This window comes from Hevea brasiliensis, chromosome 7 (genome assembly GCF_030052815.1).
Source record: "Hevea brasiliensis isolate MT/VB/25A 57/8 chromosome 7, ASM3005281v1, whole genome shotgun sequence".
In the NCBI taxonomy this organism is placed as follows: domain Eukaryota; kingdom Viridiplantae; phylum Streptophyta; class Magnoliopsida; order Malpighiales; family Euphorbiaceae; genus Hevea; species Hevea brasiliensis.
Genome location: NC_079499.1, coordinates 69,459,997 through 69,466,717, shown reverse-complemented (window position 1 = coordinate 69,466,717; position 6,721 = coordinate 69,459,997). Strand labels below are relative to the sequence as shown.

At 38.5% G+C, this 6,721-nt stretch overlaps 1 non-coding gene across 1 annotated transcript; it reads right to left on the bottom strand.

Annotated features, from left to right (window-relative positions):
* Window positions 1-6,064: 6,064 nt before the first annotated feature.
* Window positions 6,065-6,171, bottom strand: LOC131181754 (small nucleolar RNA R71). Its single transcript, XR_009150233.1, has one exon. It is a non-coding gene; the product is annotated as a small nucleolar RNA R71 (small nucleolar RNA).
* Window positions 6,172-6,721: the final 550 nt, after the last annotated feature.

Sequence of the window (6,721 nt, the reverse complement as noted above, 5' to 3'; positions counted from 1 at the left end):
TGGCACCCACTAAATTGAGGGAGTTGAAAACTCAGTTGCAAGAGTTGCTTGATAAGGGGTTCATACGCCCCAGTGTGTCATCGTGGGGAGCTCCAGTGCTGTTTGTAAAGAAGAAGGATGGGACTTTGAGGCTATGTATCGATTACCGGCAGTTGAATAAAGTGACTGTGAAGAACAAATATCCGTTGCCTAGAATTGATGATCTGTTTGATCAGTTGAAGGGAGCAGGAGTATTTTCCAAAATTGATCTCAGATCAGGGTATCATCAGTTGAGGGTGAAGGATGCAGATGTGCCAAAGACTGCATTCAGGACCCGGTATGGGCATTATGAGTTTCTGGTGATGCCCTTTGGCCTAACAAATGCACCAGCTGCATTTATGGACCTTATGAACCGTATCTTCCATCCATACCTAGATCGGTTGGTAGTGGTCTTTATTGATGATATTTTGGTGTATTCCAATACCAGGGAAGAACATGATGAGCATTTGAGGATTGTTCTGCAAACCCTGAGAGAAAAGAAGCTCTATGCTAAGTTGTCCAAGTGTGACTTCTGGTTAAATGAAATTGCATTCCTTGGACACATAGTGTCAGCTGATGGGATTAGGGTGGATCCCAAGAAAATAGAAGCAGTGATGGAATGGAAGCCTCCCAGGAATACAACTGAGGTCAGAAGCTTCTTGGGGCTAGCTGGGTATTACAGGAGATTTGTGAAGGGATTTTCCTTAATAGCTACTCCAATGACCAAGTTGTTACACAAGAACGTCAGATTTGACTGGAATGACAAGTGTCAGACCAGTTTTGAAAAGTTGAAGGCTATGTTGACAGAGGCACCAGTGTTAACACAGCCAGTGACAGGAAAGGACTTTGTGGTCTATAGTGATGCCTCTCATAATGGGTTAGGGTGTGTATTCATGCAAGAGGGGAAGGTGGTTGCTTATGCTTCTAGGCAGCTAAGGCCACATGAATAGAATTACCCTACCCATGATCTAGAGCTTGCAGCAATTATCTTCGCACTGAAGATATGGAGGCATTACTTGTATGGTGAAAAGTGCTACATTTACACAGACCACAAAAGCCTAAAATACTTGCCAACCCAGAAGGAGCTCAACCTTAGACAGAGACGATGGATTGAGTTCCTGAAGGACTATGATTGTGTAATTGACTACCATCCTGGGAAGGCAAATGTAGTTGCTGATGCTTTGAGCAGAAAATCCATGACAGCTTTGAGATCATTGAATGCTCGTCTATCTTTGGTTCGAGATGGAGCTATTTTGGCTGAGTTGCAAGTGAGGCCAAACCTGCTACAGCAGATTTTAGATGGGCAAAAGGTAGATGAAAAGTTAATGGCTATTATGAGCAAAATCTCAGAGGGAAAAGCAACTGACTATGAAGTGAAAACATATGGGTGTCTGTACTACAAAGGAAGACTGTGTGTACCAAATGATGGGAAATTAAAGGCCAGTATTCTAAAAGAGGCACACACCAGTGTGTATGCTATGCACCCAGGAAGTACAAAAATGTATCATGATCTAAAACTTTAGTATTGGTGGCCTGGTATGAAGAAGGACATAGCTGACTATGTGACTAAATGCTTGACATGTCAGCAAGTCAAGGCAAAACATCAAGTTCCATCAGGTTTGCTACAGCCTATACGCATACCTGAATGGAAATGGGATCGGGTCACCATGGATTTTGTAAGTGGTCTACCTCTCACCCAGAAGAAACATGATGCAGTATGGGTGATAGTGGATAGATTGACAAAGTCAGCACACTTTCTGCCAGTTAGGACTGACTACTCACTGGAGAAGTTAGCAGAATTGTATATCAGTGAGATAGTTAGACTGCATGGAATTCCACTTTCCATCATATCTGATCGAGACCCAAGGTTTACATCGAGATTTTGGAAGAAGTTGCATGAGTCCTTGGGTACACAACTCCACTTCAGCACAGCTTTCCATCCTCAGACGGATGGGCAATCAGAAAGAGTAATCCAGGTAAACAATTGAACCAATTGAATTAATACAAATATTGAACTAAAATGATAATAATAACGTGAAATATATGTTAGGTCCTTGAGGATATGCTGAGGAGTTGTGTCATTGAGTTTGAGGGAAGTTGGGATAGATACCTCCCACTGGCAGAATTTGCATACAACAATAGCTACCAAGCTAGCATCCAAATGGCCCCGTATGAAGCACTGTATGGGAGGAAATGTAGAACTCCAGTGTGCTGGACTGAATTGGGCGAAGACAAACTGGTGGGGCCAGATCTGGTGAAACAGACTGAGGAGAAAGTGAAACTAATCAAAGCCAATCTGAAGGTTGCCTCAGACAGACAGAAATCTTATGCCGACCTGAAGAGAAAAGAAATAGAATATGCGGTTGGCGACAAAGTGTTCCTCAAGGTGTCACCGTGGAAGAAGGTATTGAGGTTTGGAAGAAAAGGTAAGTTAAGCCCTAGGTTCATTGGCCCATATGAAGTCATTGAACGTGTGGGTCCAGTGGCCTATAGGCTAGCTTTACCACCAGAGCTGGACAAGATCCACAATGTGTTTCACGTATCTATGCTAAGAAGATACCACTCAGATCCTTCACATGTCATCTCCAGGGAAGAAATTGAAATACAACCGGATTTGACATATGAAGAAGAACCCATACGGATCCTGGCTTGAGAAGTGAAAGAGTTGAGAAATAAGCAGATTCCATTGGTGAAAGTGCTTTGGAGGCACCACAACACCGAGGAGGCAACTTGGGAAAGTGAAGAAACGATGAGGCAACAGTTCCCTCAACTGTTTGCATCTGGTAAATTTCGAGGACGAAATTTAAATTAGAGGGCAAGAGTTGTAACACCCTCCCTGTAGCAACTCCGTACATGCTACTGTTCCGGTGACCAGTGTTGGTCCGGACAGCTAGAACGATCGGAAAAATATTTAAACTAAAGTGAGGAACCATAATTAACTCAAATATTAATAATAAAAATTTAGTAAAAATTTTAGAAATAAAATACAACTAAGTCAAATGAGCCGGTGCCCAAGAGATGGGTAACCCAGAGGGAAGTTGCGGTTCTCGCAACTAGGAGCCCTAGACCCAGGGAAAAATTCATAAAATAATTTTTGGGACTCTAGAAAAGGGTCATTGAGGTTCCTATGGCATTAGAATACCAAGAAAATATTTAGAAAAATTTTTCAATCGGTACAGACAATTTTGACCCGTTAAGCCAAACGGAGGGCATTTTGGTCATTTCGCCTTCAGAGGTGATTTTTGGCCGACTTGTCTAGTTGAGTAAATAATTATTATGACATAAAATATGAATTAATATTGATGAAAAACTAATTTAAAGTTAGTAGAAAAGAAAAGAAAAGAAAAGAAAAGAAAAGAAAAATCAATATAATGCAAATAATGACATCATTATGAGGTCATTTAAAAGTTCCCACCAATCACAATTGAACAACCATTTAATTAACTAATAAAAGAGACAAAAAAAGACTAAAGAAATTAAAAAGCAAACAGCCATCTTCTTCCCCAAATTCCAGCCGCACCATAGCCAAGGAAATCCTCCATTTTTCTTCTTCATTCAAGCTTGAAAATCTCTCAAACCTTACCCCAAAACCCTAAGTCACCTTCACTAAAACTTATCCACACACTCTAAGGAAGCTCTAGGCAGCCTAGAAAAGGAAAGAAAGTGAAGTCAAGCTTGGGAAAATTCTGCCCTATAAGAGGTTAGTGATGCATACATTTTGCATAATCATTTAAATTTAATTTCATAGCCATTTTATTTGATTATTAGTCACTTTTAGCTAATTTCATTAGTTATTTAGTTAGTTTTTCATAATTGTCAATTTTGGATTAATTTGTAATTTTTACTTTGTTTTGTAGGAAAAATGGTGTTTTTGAAGGACTGAAAAGAAATTTTGCCATTGAGGAGTGACTTCTACAGCCAAAGATGTCAAAAACAAGTTCTCAAGTGGAAATATGCATTGACAAAATTGCGCATAACTTGCCGCATAAGCTATGCAGATCCGCATGAGGAGAAGAAACACTGTTCCAACACCTGCCGAATTGTGCATAAGGAGAGTGCATAGCTTATGCAGATTCACGCCTCCCTTATGCAATCTCACGGAAATGTGCATAACCTATGCACTAAGTCATGCAGTTTTGCATAAGTGAACCAGAAACAGCCAAAAACTGCATAAGGGACTACATAACTTATGCAGTCTACTTATGCAGTCCCACAAAGGTTTCATTAATGAGCTGGCAGAAGATTCCCTAAGAAAATTCCTCCTAAAACACACCATTTTAAGGCTCCATGTCAGAAAAATGCTATAAATAGCCTTATTTCCCATTTTAGAGAGGGAGGAGCAGAAAAAGGGAGAGGAGCAGGAGCAGCTGAAGAGTCATATTCATTTTCCACACCATTTCCAACCAGATTTGGAGATTTCTTTCCTTTCTTACATTCTTCCTACATTTCTAGTGTTTGGTTATTGTTTCCTAGCTTAGATTAAAGCTTTATTTCCATACAAACTAAGAATTTCTTGTAAACATTATGGGTAGTGAGTAGTTTTATTTTGATTCTGGAGTAAGGGTTGTAATATTTGAGATATTTTGTGGATTTTGATTGGGTAATCCATATTTTGTGGTCTTAATGAGTTTTATTCATTTCTTGTGTGCTTAATGACATGTTTAGTGTAGGATCCCATTAAGTGATGTTCTTAATCCATGGTTGAGGCATCGAAAGGAGAAGGCCTTGTGATAGATAATCAAGAAATTGGACTTAATTAACTTATATCTAGAAATAGACTAAGGATTAAGAGGATTCACAGATTAATTAAAGAACCTAATGGGTCTTAATTAACTCTAACTCCACGAAAGTAGGATTACATTGATTAAGGCACTCTTTGTCTCACTCGAAAGGGTATTCAAAGGATTTAAGAATTAATCTCCTTAAAACCGGTAAGTTCCGCAAGATTGGATAACCAATTCAAAATCCCAAAATAGCTCGAATATGAAATCCCGAACTCCGGAATCGCCTTTTTGTCATTGTTAATTTTTAATTGAAATTAATTGCTTGCCATTTTAATTTTGCCATATTTCAACTTGCTTATTCCAAATTGATGCAATTTTTGTTTAATTAATACATTGTTGGATAGATTATTAATTTTGCACATAAAGATTTCATACTCCAATACCCATCAATTTATTGCTTTAATTTCAAAAATAGTTCAATCTAGTCAACTTTTTATATCAAAGATTCAATCATTAACACAACTCCTCGTGGGAACGATATCTTTTCTATATTACTTGTACGACGCATGCACTTGCGGTTGGGCCATATCAAGTTTTTGGCGCCGTTGCCGGGGAGTTGTTTGTTTAAGATTGAATTATTGATTATTTTAGTCGTTTTTAGTTTTATCTTTGTTATATTTTCATTTTGTGTTTGTTTGTTCTTTTTCAGGTACTTTTAATCTTTTATGAGAAGGGCTAGAAGCACAAGTGACACATCCTTATTGTTCAATCCTGAAATTGAGAAATTTTGTAAAGCCAACAAGAAAGAAACCAGAAAAAGAAAAGAAGCTCTGAGAGAAACTGAATTAGAAGAAGTCATGTCTGATGAAAGAATTAGAATTGGTGGTAATGCTGGAAATGATCGAAACAATGAAAATGTAGCCCAAGGAGAAGAGGTTGTAAATGCTAATGTGCCTAGGGGAAGTATGATGGTTCATGCTTTTCCTCGTTTTGATGACTTGAGAGAGAGCATAGCAAGACCAAGAATTGATGCAAATAGTTACAAGATGGATTTTGGAGTTCTTCAAATGATTCAAAATTCTCAATTCGGAGGACATCCATCTGAAAATCCACACACACATCTGAAGAAGTTTGCTATGATCTGTGACATGCAAAAACAACCTGGAGTGTCTGATGATGCAGCAAGATTGAAGCTATTCCCATTCTCTTTGAAAGATAGAGCATTGGATTGGCTTGATTCTTTACCTCACAACTCCATTACAAATTGGGAGCAGCTCACTGATGCATTTCTTGCACAATATTTTCCACCTGGAAAAACTCAAGAATTGAGGAACCAAATGACAGCTTTTAGACCAAGAGAAGATGAAACTCTCTATGAGTCATGGATGAGATGGAAGGAATTAGAAAGACAATGCCCACATCATGCCATTCTGAAATGGATGATAAATCAGAATTTTTACACAAATGTTACTCTTGCAATTAGAGGGATTATTAATGCTCAAACAGGAGGAGAATTTATTATGAAGCATGACGATGAAGCTTATGAGCTACTGGAGAAAATTGCAAAGAATACTCATCTTTGGAGTAGTCCAAGAGGACCAGCTCCAACTCAAAAGAGACAAGCTGCTGGAATGTATGATCTTGATCCATTCAACATGATTAATGCAAAGTTTGATGCACTTACAAATGTCTTGGCTAAGAAGATGGAAGATTTAAGTATGTTGGTTAGTTCAACATCATCATCTGGAAGTTCACAACAAGTGGCTTATGCAGAAGGAACTGCCAGCTGTGGAGAAGACTATGGAGAGCAAGCAGCATATGTTGGTAATTATGGAAACAAGCAAATGGGGAATTCTTACTCTCAAACTTATAATCCAACTTGGAGGAATCATCCCAACTTTTCATGGGGAAATCAGTAAAATAAAGTCCAAAATCAGAATTTTCAACCACAACAGCAACAAGGAATTCCATATCAGCAA